Source organism: Sinocyclocheilus anshuiensis, unplaced genomic scaffold (genome assembly GCF_001515605.1).
Source record: "Sinocyclocheilus anshuiensis isolate Anshui unplaced genomic scaffold, SAMN03320099.WGS_v1.1 scaffold1163, whole genome shotgun sequence".
Classification (NCBI taxonomy): domain Eukaryota; kingdom Metazoa; phylum Chordata; class Actinopteri; order Cypriniformes; family Cyprinidae; genus Sinocyclocheilus; species Sinocyclocheilus anshuiensis.
This window is the reverse complement of record NW_015544295.1, coordinates 223,392-240,027: the sequence shown is the minus strand read 5'-3', so window position 1 is coordinate 240,027 and position 16,636 is coordinate 223,392. Positions and strand designations below refer to the sequence as shown.

Here is a 16,636-nt window from a genome sequence, read left to right as displayed (position 1 = left end):
AACAAAATGAGTAAAACAACTGTAAGGCTGATGATACACTGGGCAACTTTTTTTGAGCAATGTTTCCCATTGAGAATGGGAAATAAATTTCTATCTGGATACTTTAGATCGGTCATGGGCCCTGTGTCTCACTCGGTTGCCCAAAGTTGCCCAGCAACATTACCCCGTGTATCATCAGCCTAAAACTCTTTAGCCATCAGCCATTTTTGCACTGACATTCAATTTTTTTTACAGATTTGAGAAATGTCACATGTTAGAAATATAAAAATATTTTTCATCTATAATATGTGATTTTTTTAAATGGCACAGCACAACTGAGTAATAGCTAGGCTACTATCAGAATTTACTCACATCTTTGATAATGCAGCACTTTAGACCAATGGCAGAGAGTAATTACAATGACATTAATATAACACTCTGACATTAATATAACACACTGTTATAGAGCTCAGACTAATTGTATTCATCTGTGGCTGTAAATAAAACAAAGGTCATAATGAGGTTTCGTTTCTGTCTCATGTCAACCAAGTGACAAGCAGCATGTAAGATGGTAAAGAGAGCAGTTGTTCAGCAATGGCCTCTTGTGGAGAGATCATGCATTGCAACCTGAAAGATTATCAAAACTGGTCCAGGTGTAGTAACAGAATTTGATCACAAAATCAAGTGCAATGCTTTTCTACATTCTTCAGGCTCGTGGTATATTATATTATATTATATTATATTATATGATATTATATGATATTATATTATATTATATTATATTATATTATATTATATTATATTATATTATATTATATATAGGCCTTTATTTATTATTGGCTTACCTGCAGTCTTATATGTTATATAGTGTCCACCAGATATAAATATATTAAAGGTGCCATAGAACGGAAAACTGTATTTACTTGTATTTACTATATTTACTATTTATTTAACTTGGCATAGTTGAATAATAACAGTTCTGTACACATGGTTAGCTGCTTGCGGTAGCCTGTTACATTACAGTACATAAGATTTCACTTACCACATAAACAGAGTCTGGAGAGATGACTGAAGATTATAGCGAATGATTTGCAGATCCTGAGCACCACTGACAAGCATCTGATCCTGTAAAATGTGTGGTAAGTACTGTAAAAAAAATTCTGTAAAATGTACGGTAAAAAACCGGCAGCTGTGGTTGCCGGAATGTGCCTTGCTCAAGGGCACCTCAGTCGTGGTATTGAAGGTGGAAGAGAGCGCTGTACATTCACTCCCCCCACCCACAATCCCTGATGGTACAAGACTTGAACCCGCAACCTTTGGGTTACGAGTCCGATTCTCTAACCATTAGGCCACGACTTCCCCATTATTTATTTAAAATATATTATCTATGGCACCTTTAAATTCCTTAGACTGATTTTTTACTTTACTAGATACTTACACTCTGTTCAACCATGGCTTAATTGCCAATTTCCACTAGCTACTTCCTGTGAGTGTGCGAGACTTCCGGTTCAGTAGTCAGTAAAACAATTGCTTTTTGTTTGATGCTTTATTCGTTCATATATTTTAAATAAATAATATTAGGTCACTATATTTCTTTGAAGGCAAGGTATGTACGTAGTGTTGCACTGCACTGAGTGACCACAAGGTGTCAGTGTGTGTCAGAAGGGTGCTGTGGACTAGCTTCCAAATGAAAATGCAAGGTATTCTTTATACATTTCTTAATATATATATATATATATATATATATATATATATTTATTTAAAACTTGTGTCAATTTTAAGAAATTTTATTTTTTAAATAGATTAATTAAATTTAAGATAACAGATAAGCCATCAGATAAGATTCTGATTATTCTTTTTACATTAGAATACAGGATATGCACACCGAAGCCATTCCAGCTCATCCCATCAAACATGTGTCCTCCCACTGGCTCATTATGACGGTCTGAAATCTGGGGTCATTTAGGACAAATTGGTCATGTGACCTTCCAAACCCTGCACACCTAACACCGTTCAGCAATTTCTGATTGGCCAAGTTTTTTTTTTTTTCTCTCACACCTCTTTGTTTTGCCACTGACAACCTCAGCATTTATGGCAGACCTTCTGAAAGAGCGTCTCTATGGTGATTTGTTGGCCGACAGAGGGCCGGACTGATGGTCGAGAGTGAGGACGGTCATAAAGCGTGTCTGCTGTGGTCAGATAGGCTTTGACAAACATGCTGCACACAAAGTGTCTGATAGGAATGTTTGCACACGAGAGAACATTCCATTATTTTATATAAAAAAAATGTACACATATCAGTCTTATCAAATAATACAATGCTGTTTTTGGTCAGAGTTGTTCTAAAAGTGAGGATAGTTTGTGTTCCTGAGGAGTTTTACGACACCAGAGGTTATTTGCAGTGAATGAAGGTTTTAATTGCTTCTCCTTGTAGTTGTTTCACAATCTACACACAGGGCTAGGATTTTAACTTGTTCAGTGAAGCTACAGCTAATGTGGTTAAGTGTACTGATATCAACTTTTTTATACAATATGTAGAAACATGGCATTGTTGCACTACTGGTGCACATAGCAAAGAAAAAACAAAACAAAAATATATTAAATTTATTAAATTAAAGACTAATTATTAAATAAAAATAACTAAATAAACAAATGTTCTTTATTATACTGAATGAACTATGGCATTATTACGTTGCACCATTAGCCTACCCGTAAAATAAAATAAAAATATATTGAAATAAATAAATAATATTGATTAAAGTATGGATTTCTATATTATTAGAACATTATTAATTTATGGATTTCTAAGTTGCACCACTGGTCCACTTAAAAAAAAAATAATAATAATAATAATAATACACATTAAAATATAAATATTAATAACTAAATTATATTAATAATTAAATGTTGTTAATCAGACTAAATATACTATGGCTTTATTATTTATAGGTTGCAACACTTGTCCACCTGGGATAGATAGATAGATAGATAGATAATGAAACTCTTATTGAAAGTGAATTAATTAAAAAAAAACATTATTCAGAGCTGTTTGTGGCCTTTTTGAAAGATTTGTTGCTACATGTTTTTTTACTAAGTTAATAAATCAGTTATTTATTTATTTATTTTTGCTCAACAGGGAAATTAGACCATTTTCCCCAGCGTTTCAACTTCCCAATCCTTCATTTGAACCCCTTTAGCTAGCATGGGTTTGGTCTGAGTCAGTTAAAAAAGCACTAATCAGCTTTTTAGTGAGTGATTGAGCATTTGCCATGACAAAGTGAGGGTTTAAAAGGTACTTCTCAGCTTTTCTTCACACTGTGGTTGTCTGTTGCTCTGGGTTTCCTTTGGAAAATGCATGAACTTCTCCTCCTTCTTCTAGGGCAGTAATACACATTTAAGCCCAAAGCAGTGCTGCGTTTTATGACCCAGGATTCATTGCTGTAACTTAAGTTACTCTATCCAGTATGGCTGCCATCTGTAGGTGTTTACAGGAGGGTCCTCGTAAAGGTCAACCGAATGGTGGAACAATAACGACAACAAAACTCAGCTGAGTTTTCTCTAGTAAATAGCATAGATGACCCTCACTGCATTAGTAACTAGTCCTCCTGTTTTCTCTCTGGTGCCCCAGTCCCCTGTTTGGCAAATAAGTCAAACTGCTGTGTGGGAGCCAATATGGCGAGGACGGCTGAGGCACAGGGCCCACATTCAGGGGACAAGTGTGTGGTCGCTGCGGTCTGGGGGCTTTTGTTGAGGCCCAGGGGAATCAGGCATTATGTGGAGAGAGGGGAATTCTGCAGGCTTTCTCAATGCCTGTCCCAAGAGACCCTGAAGCTGTTTTACTGGAAACAACTTCAGATGAAAATAAATGAATAAACTGAATTACTAATCATTTTGAAAAGGAGACTCAAAAGTTAAAAAGTAAAATAGATATAGATTAATAAATACAATAAAAAGCAATACACTTTCTTATCACACTCTATAACAATGAAGATTTCATACATTTCATTTTTCACTATATATAATTTTGAGAGGTATTCTTTCGCATTTAGGAGAGCATGCTATTTTTGTAATTAGAAATACACAGATTGTGGTATAACATAGAAATAAACATTTTACATTATATATTTCCAGTATTGTTTTTTCCAATATTTGACTATAATTATATCAGTGCTATAATTGCCTGATACTGGCACTTTAGATTATATATTTAAAAACATTTTACATTATATATTTCCAGTATTGTTTTTTCCAATATTTTACTTTCTGGGGAGGGGGTTTCCCTCCTCCACATTAAGGAGGACATATTTTACATACAAGTATCCTATAAATTGTGCTATAATTGCCTGATACTGGCACTTTAGATTATATATTTAAAAAAATTGAAATATTAGATTTTTTTTTTTTACATTTAGGAGGGCATATATTTTGTAAATATACAGATTTGTAAATCAGTACCAGAAATTAACTTTTACATGAAGGGGCAATATTTTATTTTATTTATGTTAATATCATTTTAAGGACACTTTTTTTTTTCTACAGAATATGTAAATTTTCACTGTAGAACAATTAATGGATTACATTTTATGAGAGAATATTATTTCACTCTTTCTACTTCAAAAATATTACTTGCCGTTTCTATGTAATTATTTGAATTTACCTGCAATTTCTGAGCAAAAATTGTTTCTACACCACATTTTTTTCAGTATTGGTCTGGAATCCAATTTTTAGAAATATCTCAGATGTTACAAGAAAAACAAGGTTATTTTGCCCCACACATTTTGAATTTTAAAGGCATTGATCTTGATTTTTGCCTTGAACTTGTTTGAAATGCATTACGAGACCATTCATTAGATCACTCGTTAGTTGTGATCTCAGAGCTCTTGCTGGTGTTGATGCTGCACTCAATAGTCTTGCGTGAGCTCCTGCCTACAGTGCATACTAATAGCAGGTTTTCTTTGGCCCGCTGGTGTACACTGTGCATTAGTGATGTCACTGCTTTTGTTGTCCTGGCTGCAGGACACTAAAGCTTTAGCCTACACAAAACAAACCAGCTTTATAGAGAGGCTTTCAATGCAACAAGCAAAAAAAAAAAGGCTGAACAAACATCATGCTGGAAATGACTTTCACTAGTGCCAGTTTATACATGCAGCTTACAGTGCGAGATCATCTCACCATCTGAACAAGTGTTGTAATAGTTTACAGTGTGTGTGTGTGTGTGTGAAGTTTGTCCACTAATGGACATAAATAAATGGCATTCTGCATTGGTAGGCGTCCCGCAGCTCTTGATGAACTCTGTGTGCCAACTTTCACACTGCTTGCGCAAGAAGTCTACTTTAATAAAAGACATCCATTAGCATTACAAAGCGCAGTGCTAAAATGATGGCTGAGCTGGTGGGCTGGACATCTACGAGGTGGTCTGCAGCGCTCACCTCCTTCCCAGAGCCAGAGACACACACACACAAGGATCAAGGAGGAGGACGGTCTGGATGAGATGAATTTTGGAATGGATATTACACTTGCAAGCTGAAGGATGAAGACAGTGTAAGTGCACATAGATAATATGAGATAGATATACAGATGCAATTCCACAGCACAGTCCAAACAAGTGTATGGATGCTAGGACTCGAACTGTGGAAGATCATCACATGGCAAGCAGCACAAGGCAGCGCTACAAATACATCTGTAAGTCAAATCTCTTCTATTCAATACAAAGTCTGATACCACTACTGAAACCCTTTTTTGCATTCTTTTCTAATATCTAATGTGTTCTAACTTCTAATATGATTAATCAAATTTCATTACAAGTTTCCACAAACTAGGTAAATAGTCATTTCTAGAAGGTCATTCACACCATCATGGAAAACACACATGACACAAAAAAAATGCAATAAACATAAATTAAACAACATAAGATGTAACGTAAACCTTAACAGCCTATACATAACTAAGAACAAAAACTATTTAAAAAATCACAATTAAACTAAATACCATTAATTGTGAAGCATCACATCAGAAATTTCATTTCCACAAACTGTACATTTAACATTATTGTACTGTATATGAACTGACCCATTAGATATAGCATAAAGCAGTGAAACATTTTTTTTCATTGTGGCATTTTTGAAGTCTTATACAGTTAAAATGACAATAACTTACGGTGTAAATTTAATATGAAAGTATTTTTTTAAATCTTAAAACGTTTATTTTGTTTATTAATAATTTTAAATACATGTTTAAAAAATCCATTATTTGATTGCGGTCTCATACTTTTGACTCCCTCTTCAGTTATATCTGGTTTTGTGTTTCATACGGCTGTATCTCATGCTTTCAGATATACATTCATGTTTTACAAAAGAACAAGAAACTTAAATTTGAGGAACACAAGTGATAGTGACTTAGCATATGGCTGTTTTCCTGATAGTTGAGATATCGTTTTTGGTTTGCATTCTTCATGTTGTTATTTAAAGTATTTTTATTTATTTATTTATTTTTTGTCCAGATGTGAAGATGTCCCCGGTGCTCTTTGGAGTGATTTTGGCTAATGCAGTGGTAATGTTGGAATCAGATTTGTTTACCTCATTTGTGAAATTCTTCAAGTATGATCTTATTTTGGTGTCTTTTTTCTTTATGTGTTTAACAATGAAGTTTAAAGGTATGTGTGAGCCAACTCAATCATGGTCAGACAGGGCAGAAAGAGGACTTTTGGGTGAGTTAACATTGTATTTGTGCCACTTATACACAATAATTAATCCTATAAATACACACTGTACATGAATTCTGTCATCCGATTAATACTGTATACTTTTAACAAATAAAAGCCTTTGTAGTTGTAAAAATGTCCACCTTCAGGTCGTGGTTAATGTGACTTTTTGCTGTGAAATCTTTACTGATTTTTATAAAGTAAATGTAAGAATAACTATATATTGTTATATATTGTTAATATATTAAGATGATCAGTTACTGTACTGAAGCAGCTTAGGTTTACTTGATTATATACCATATCGATCATTTTTTAAATCATGTTTATTAAATACGATCCATTAGGCTGTTAAGGAATATTAATTTCATTGTGTTGTATTAAAGCTTTGATCAGAAAACGAATCATTTAAACATCATATCTTAGGACTGATTGGGAGATGTAGTGTGACAACTGACATTTACATGCTATTTTATGTAACGTTTGGCCATTAATAACAACATCTGCACCAAACTGCATAATTTTGCTCCGTTTGTGCCTCTGAATAAAATTGATGAGCGCTATATTTCTCTCTATATCATATATGGGCCATAAAATCCTGATTCACAAGATCTCAACCTGTTGCAGATGTGCCAGACTCTAACCTTCTGATCCAGAAGGATGCAGTGTATCATCTTGTGAACACATCGTTCACTTTTGAACAAGCTCTGCGTTACTGCCGTGGTCAGTCCAGCGGCCTCACAACCTCAGGGGTCAAAGAGGACGAGGAGGGGGCCCGGAAGTTACTCTCTAAATTTAGCACGCAGGGCCCAGTTTGGTTTGAAACCAACAAAAAACAGAACCCGACAACTCATCTGGCCCTTCCCAAACAAAGTAAGTCTGGTTATGATGCTGGTTATAATGTCAATATGTGACCCTGGAGCACAAAACCAGTCATAATAAGTAGCACGTGTATATTTGGTGCAATAGCCAACAATACTAATAATATGGGTCAAAATGATAAATTTTTCATTTATGCCAAAAATCATTAGGATATTAAGTAAAGATCATGTTCCATCGAGATGTTTTGTACATTTCCTACCGTAAATAGGCCCCTATATCAAAACGTCATTTTTGATTAGTAATAGGCCTATGCATTGCTAAGAACTTAATTTGGACAAATTTAAAGGCGATTTCCTCAATATCTTGATTTTTTGTACCCTCAGATTCCAGATTTTCAAATAGTTGTATCTCAGCCTTAATATTGTCCTATCCTAACAAACCATACATCAATGGAAAGCTTATTTATTCAGCTTTCAGATGATGCATAAATCTCAATTTCTAAAAATGTACCCTTATGACTGGTTTTCAGTGTTGGGGGTAACGCATTACAAGTAACGCAAGTTACATAATCAGATTACTTTTTTAAAGTAACTAGTAAAGTAACGCATTACTTTTTAATTTAGAAGGAAATATCTTAAGCCCAGCCCAGATTTAAAAAGTAACGCAAAAGTAACGTAACGCATTACTTCCCATAAAAAGTAACTAAGTAACGTAATTAGTTACTTTTTATAGGGAGTAACGCGATATTGTAATGCATTACTTTTAAAAGTAACTTTCCCCAACACTGCTGGTTTTGTGGTCCAGGGTCTCATATCTCTGAGAAATTAAGTCAATATCTCTGTATCTCCACAGAAACGATCCTCAGAGGATTATCTTTCACGTCTAAGGACGGCTATGCGCGTGTGAACGCGTCTTTCCCGCCGCTGTCCGCGGTGAGCGTTTGCTTGCGCGTGCAGTGGGACCCGCGGCGAAATGACGTGTCCACGGTGTTCTCGTACGCAGCGCGCGCTTTCGTCAATGAATTCCAGCTGCGCGGAAAGACAGACGACAGAAAAGTCCGCCTAGCGCTTCTCATTCAAGGACAGCATCATCGGCACAAAGCTGAGCTGCCCGTTGATGGCGAGTGGCACCATGTTTGCGTCACGTGGCGCTCGAGCGATGGATTTTGGGCCATTTACGTGGACGGGGAAACGGGAGATTCAGAGAAAGGGAAAGCTCGGGGAAATGCAAAGGATATCCACGGAGAAGGGATATTTATATTGGGCCAAGACCAGGATACTTTTGGTGGGAACTTCACGGAGCCGTTTTTTGGGAACTTGACTGATCTGAGCGTCTGGGGTGAAGCTCTGGAGTTCGAACAGGTGACGGCGCTGCACACCTGCTCACAGCTGACCAATCACAGAGCTTTATTCAGATGGCAGGACTGGAGCCTCACTGTCCATCAGTCTGTGCAGAATGTGTCTGCTACACTCACCTGTCCAGGTTAGCTTCATTTACCCGTCCATCTGTCAAAATATCAGAATATCCTACAAACAACAACAATTATTATAATAATAATTATTGTTGTTGTTGTTATAAAATATGCTTTAACAAATACTAAAACATTTTTAGCACTTTTTAATATTTAATATTTTTATAATATTTATAATTGTTACATTTAATATTTTAATTTAATATTTAAAACATATACTTCTTTTTGTTAAACATCAGAGGATCAAAGCGGGATCTGTAAACAAATAATAATAAATGGTTGTAACACAGTCTTTAGTCTAATATTTAATAGACCGATAGATAGACAGACAGACAGACAGACATAGAGAGAGACAGAGAGATAGATGATATATCATTTTTAGATTTAATTTAATATTTAAAACATACTTCTATTAAAGGTAATATTACTATCATATTTGCTATTTAATTGAATTCTAAGTGTTCTAAATTGTAGCTTGTATTATTATTATTATTATAAATTTTATTATAACATGTACTTCAGTTTTTCACTATTTATTTTTTCGTTATATATGTAATATTTAAAAAATAAAGTATATGTTAATAATAATAATAATAATAATTGTATTTTTATTATTATTAGCTTACAGATTGGATCTATTGGATCTTCTGATATTTAACTAAATTAAAATGATCTTATTAAATAGATAAATGTAATTCAAAGAATACATTTAAAGCTACACTTAAGAACGTATACTTCAGTTTTTCAATATTTACTATTTTTATTATATATGCAATATTAAAAATAAATAAAGTGTATGTTTATAATAATAATAATAATAATAATAATGATGATAATGATTGTTATTATTATTATTATTATCATTTGTTTACAGATCCTACTTGGATCTTCTGATATGATTACTTCAGTATTTATTTCAATATTTAAAACAAATTTATTTTTGTTAAATATTTTGGTGCTATTTATAAAATGTGCTATTTAATGTGTTTCTAAGTGTTGTTAGGTGTCAAAGCAGCTTTAAATTGTCTACTTTTAATTACATTTAATATGATATATTTAGTGTTATTATAAGTGTTTTGTTGTTGTTTCAGCTGTAATGTAAAAAAAAATGAATTCATTTTAATTTCCAGTTAACTTGTGGTGGATATGCCTGTTTTTGCAGGGTCCCTGAAGTCAACAGAGAAACAGGAAGAGGAATGTGAGGTTTTTAACGGCTGGCCTGACCGTCAGCCTCAGTACAGCACTGCCCCCTGCACACACACGCTCCCCTTCATCTGCAGAGTCAGCAAAGGTGTGTGTGAGAGAGAGCATGCACAGTCAAACCAAAAATTATTCAGACACCAGATATCATTTTTGATATTTTTTTTTACTAGTGGGTGCAGGACGCTATAGTTCAGTTATGCAAGTGAGGATAGCAAAATAAAGTAAACCGTGACATATTATACCCAAAAAGTCTTCATACAGTGGACTATCAGTAGAATTGATAAAAATCTGAGACCAAAAATTATTCAGACACTTTGTCCTGACCATGTTTAGCTTAAGTGTTTTTTCTTTAATTGCTAATGCGAACTTTTTACACCACAGACTGAACAAAATTAAGCTTTGTTTGGTAATAGGTCGAGCTAAAGTGGTATTATCTAATTGTGTACTTAAATTTAACAGCTGACAGCTATTCAACCGAATTCATTACATACCTTTCTATCAAAGTTCTCTGACATTATCAAGATGAATTTGTTCTGACACAGTTTAACTCTGAGTTCTTGTCATATTTTATTACCATTTTCTAAACTATAGCAAATAAACTGTGATAATGTGAGAAATGTTGAAGGTGTCTGAATACATTTGGCTTTGACTGTGTGTGGGAGTTAAATAAAGTGTGAATGTATTCTGTGAGTGTGCACAGAGTGACCGTGCAGCTCTCTGATCCACAGACCATTATCTGAAGATGAAGAACCTGAAAGAATCTCTGACGTCCAACCCAAGCTCCTTCATGCAAAGTCTCATGCAGTATGGCGTGGTACAGTCGATTTCTAAAAAGTGCTTTCTCAGCATGAATATTTTGCACACAGAATTAGCACACTGTGATTGTAAATAGAAACCGATCTGTGTTACCATCTAACTTGTATTTTGTCCCATGTCTCTCAGACCGCAGACGATGTGCTCTCTGATGCTGTAGATGGGCAGAGCTGGACCTCAGTGTCCCGTCTGTTGAACGTGTCTGAGCAAGTTGTTTTGAAGGAGCAGAAGCAGCTGGAGGACAGGGACATGCTCTCTCTGATGCATGTTCTCTCTCGGGCCGCTGACCTGCCCTGCACCGCCAACCATAGCCGGCGTGATGCGGAGAGGCTCGGCCAGAGCTTCATCACCATTGCAGATTCACTCATCAGCCAAGACAATGTCAGTAAATGGAACAGCATCAAAGAGGTGAACGAAGTGATTCCTTAACTGTTTTGTGTTGATTAATTACTAATTATTAAACGGGATATTTGATGATAGTCTGCCACACTTCTTGACAACATTTTGCAAATGTCTTTTATGAATTAGAGATTACTTTTATATTATTATCCATATATATTTTGCAGTAGATTTGAATTGTTATCCAGCTTTCTAAACAATTAATTTTAAATTATTTAGTTGTTTTTGCCACATTCCGTTTGTTTTTATTTATTCATTTATTGATTGATTTTATAATTCTGTAATAACTACTGCTTAAAAGTTTGTGATCAGTACGTTTTTTTTACACTTTTAATCAGAAAGGATGCATTGAATTGTTCAAAAGTGAGAGTAAAGACATTCATAATGTTACAAAATGTTTCTATTTTAAATAAATGTAGTTCTTTTGGGCTTTCTTTTAATCAAAGAATCCTGAAAAATCTATCATGGTTTTCACAAACAATATTAAGCAGCACACTCGTTTTCAACACTAATAATATTAAGAAATGTTTCTTGAGCAGCAAATCAGCATATTAAACGGGATATTTGATGATAGTCTGCCACACTTCTTGACAACATTTTGCAAATGTCTTTTATGAATTAGAGATTACTTTTATATTATTATCCATATATATTTTGCAGTAGATTTGAATTGTTATCCAGCTTTCTAAACAATTAATTTTAAATTATTTAGTTGTTTTTGCCACATTCCGTTTGTTTTTATTTATTCATTTATTGATTGATTTTATAATTCTGTAATAACTACTGCTTAAAAGTTTGTGATCAGTACGTTTTTTTTACACTTTTAATCAGAAAGGATGCATTGAATTGTTCAAAAGTGAGAGTAAAGACATTCATAATGTTACAAAATGTTTCTATTTTAAATAAATGTAGTTCTTTTGGGCTTTCTTTTAATCAAAGAATCCTGAAAAATCTATCATGGTTTTCACAATCAATATTAAGCAGCACACTCGTTTTCAACACTAATAATATTAAGAAATGTTTCTTGAGCAGCAAATCAGCACATTAGAATGATTTCTGAAAGATCATGTGACACTGAAGACTGGAGTAACGATGCTGAAAACTCAGCTTTGCCAACACAGGGAAAAAAAACACATTTTAAAAATTTAGAACAGTTTTTTTTTTAATTGTAATAATATTTAACAGTTTTACTGTTCTTGCTGTATTTTGATCAAATAAATGCAGCCTTTGGTGAGCATAAGAGACTTCTTAAAAAAAAAAACATTTTAACAATCTTAGTCATTATATGATACTTGATAATTCTGTAATTAATGAACATTCATAACATTAGTTTTATAAGTAATATCACAAGAGCAGTTCCACCGAATATCATCACTACAGCACAACTGGTGTGTGATATTTTGTTTATACAACCGTTAAATAAGTTCAATTATGACGTTAATATTAGCTTGCATTTTACATGCAGTGTGATTGGTTATTTCAGATTTGTTTTTAATGTATCTATTTATTGGGTTTGCCATCAAAAATAGTTTCAAATGAAACCTTTAATTTCTTTACAAATCTGTGCTTTGTAGGTAGTGAAGGGCCCAATGGCAGTCATGCAGACTGTAGAGCGCATGGTGAGCAACCTTAACTCTCTGCTGACAGACGACACAGACAGTGTGCAGATGCACAGCAACAATATCAGTAAGTTACACAGACATACACAGACTGACATGCACTCAAATTTAAACCAAAGTCAAAAAACTGTGGTTCTGTGTTGCAGAGCTGCAGGTCCAGCAGAGGCTGCTTTCTGAAGGTTCTCACGTTTCTGTGTTTTGTGGACTGGGTGCGGGAAATCGTGACTGCATCTCTGTCCCAGCTGAAAACATGAAGGAACTACAGAACAATGGTATGGATATTTAAAACCAGGAGATAACGTTTCACTGTGTATAACGTTTTGACTGTCATAGTGAAACCAGGATGTGTTTTTTTCCTTCCCTTGTTTTTTATATGTTGTGCTTGTTTAGGCTTCAAAAAGGTGACTTTACTGAATACATGGTACAGCTCTGTGAAATGTCTCTCAGAGAGAGAGGAGAACATTACCCTTTCTCCTATAGTCAGTGATGGATCTCATAGGTAAGATATGAATACAGTATGCAGATTCATTGAATTCAATCAGATCATCTGTGTCTGCGCTACATGAACACACTCTTAAAAATAAAGGTTCCATAATGGCTTTTCACAGCCATGCCAAAGAGCAATCATTTTTTGTTTTCCTAAAGAACCTTTCAAAACCATTGTTTTCTATTCTAAAGAACCTTTTGTGGAATGGAAAGATTCCATTGATGTTAAAGGTTCTTCATGGAACCATAGATGCCAATAATGAACATTTATTTTTAAATGTATGCGATACTTACTGCAGGAATATCCCTTATTACAGAATTTGCATATTTCTTGTTATTACATATTTCAGTGTAATTTTAAGATGAATGCGTTGTCATATTGCTGATGATGTGACTGTGTGAATCAGGCATGTGCGAACAGTCTTGGGCTCGTCGGTCATCTCCAGTACAGTGCTGGCAGATGGACAGCCGATCAGCATGGCCATAAACTTCACACTCCAGCACAAAATTCAGGTACAAGAAATAGAATGTATCATTTTCATTGTGATAGCATATTTTCTAAAACTATGGACTCATTTCTGAAATTAGCTTTGGCTAAAGTCAGTGTAGAGATAATCCGAAATGTCTGGGATGCCAGTGAAACCATTAAAAACAAAATTTAGCATCTTTCAGAGTTATAGGAATCATTTAACCACATGTGAGTTCCTTACAAACTTATACGACTTCCTTTTTTCCATGGAACAGGTGATTTTGCTGAATGTCAAAGCTGCTCTTTTGAAAACAGTTTAGTCTCAAGAGGCATTCAAGTGCCAAAAGGACAAAAAGCAGCGTAAAAGTACCTTAACAGTAGTCAGTATATGCATGTTATATTCCAAGTCTTCTGAAGACGTAGATTGACTTTTAAATTTACACTGCTGTTCAAACGTTTGGGAGCAAAAGAAGTATCTTATGCTGACCAAGGCTGCATTTATTTGATAAAAAATACAGTAAAACAGTAATAATGTGAAATATTATTACAATTTAAAAGACCTGCTTTTTGTTTTAAAAATTATTATTTTTTTATAATTAAAGTGTAATTTATATTCCTGTGATGCAAAGCTGAATTTTAGCATCATTATGCCAGTCTTCAGAGTCACGTGATCTTTCAGAAATCATTTTAATATGCTGATTTTCTGCTCAAGAAAAATTTCTGTTTATCAATTTTGAAAACCGTTTTTGCAGCTTAATATCTTTGTGGAAATTCTGATTTTTTTTCAGGATTTTTTGTTGTTGTTATTTTCTTGAGCTAGAAATCTTTTGTAACATTATAAGTGTCTTTGCGGTCACTTTTGATCAACTACATGCATCCTTGCTGAATAAAACCTCAAACCTCTGAACAGTAGTATGATCGGTCATTTTAGGAGAACTGATCAGGATTGAGTTTACTGTGTTGATGGACAGTCATGCCTGACTTCAACTACAGTGCTTCTCTTTTCACTCTCTAGAACAGTTCACTGAATTTGACACCTATCTGTTCTTTTTGGGATTTTGAGCTGATGTAAGCAATTTTCATGTACTTATTTATTTAATCTGCAAATTCTCAAATGCTCTGGTTTATGTTTTGTATAACTGATGAAATCTTGTTTTGTCTTGACGCCTCAGGCCAGAGGGGGGAGGGTGGTCAACAAAGGGTTGCACCTCTATTTCCACTAAGAATAACTCAACTTCCTGTTCCTGTAATCACACTACCAACTTTGCCTTGCTGTTACAGATCTCCGAAGTTCAGGTACGGAGGTTTTTAATAAGCAGTACCTGTAACAGAAGTGTAAAAAAAAGACTGGATACTGTACATGGGTTTGACCAATAATTATTTACTTTGCTTATGAAAAACAGGCTTATGTAGTCGCAAACAGTGTTATTTTAGTATTATGTTTGTACTAATATAGTATGTGTTCATTCATATTTTCATATTTTGGATTATCTTTTATTTTTATATTTTAGGATTAGCTTATATTTTTATTTCAGCTTCAGTTTTAGTAATTTTTGTACATCACCTTAAGCATATTTCAAGTTAGTTGAAATAGTGAAATAGAAATAGTGACGTGACATGTGGCCAAGTATGGTGACCCATACTCGGAATTAGTGCTCTGCATTTAACCCATCCAAAGTGCACACACACAGCAGTGAACACACACACACCATGAACACACACCCGGAGCAGTGGACAGCCATTTATGCTGCGGCGCCCGGGGAGCAGTTGGGGGTTCGGTGCCTTGCTCAAGGGCACCTCAGTCGTGGTATTGAAGGTGGGAGAGAGTGCCACCTTCACTCCCCTCACCTACAATCCCTGCCGGTACGAGACTCGAACCCGCAACCTTTGGGTTACGAGTCCGACTCTCTAACCATTAGGCCATAAGATTATTTAACCATAAGATTAGGTTTTTATAAAATTTAAATCTAATATATATCTTACTCTAATATTGATATTTTATTTGATTTCACCTTTATTTAAATTGCCAAAAATTATTTTCAGTTACGAGTCCGACTCTCTAACCATTAGGCCATAAGATTATTTAACCATAAGATTAGGTTTTTATAAAATTTAAATCTAATATATATCTTACTCTAATATTGATATTTTATTTGATTTCACCTTTATTTAAGTTGCCAAAATAACTGAAATTATTTTCAGTTATAATCATGACATGAGGAAACAGTTCTCATATGAAACACAATTAAAAGAGCCAAAAAATGTGTTTGTATATAGTTGGAATATATAGTTAAGTAAATATAGTTGAACCAGTTTATATTTTTTAAAAATCTACAGAAGGCATATTTATGTTATATTTAATGAGTGTGTAATCTTTTGTGGGTAATTCATTTTAAAAATGAAAAAAAAAAAAAAAAACTACACTTACAGCACTTTTTTCAAATCAGTAGTAGCCTACATCAAAATTAAAATCCTACTTAAATTCTTTGTGTGTGTATTAGCCAAATCCTGATCATCAGACAGGCCTGCAGATCTTCAGTTTGATTGGCTCTGGCGTGTCTCTGTGTGGTCTCATCTTCACATTTGTTCTCTTTGTGGCTGTTGGGTGAGTTTCCCGGTGTTTGTAGGTGTGATTACCAAAAAAAAAAAAAAAAAAAAAAAAAAAAAACAACAACAAG

The 16,636-nt window shown here is 34.3% G+C and overlaps 1 pseudogene; it reads left to right on the top strand.

Moving 5' to 3' along the window:
- The first annotated feature begins 5,433 nt into the window (after positions 1 to 5,433).
- The window catches only part of LOC107698072 (adhesion G-protein coupled receptor D2-like), a 15,496-nt pseudogene continuing 4,293 nt past the window's right edge, over positions 5,434 to 16,636 (top strand).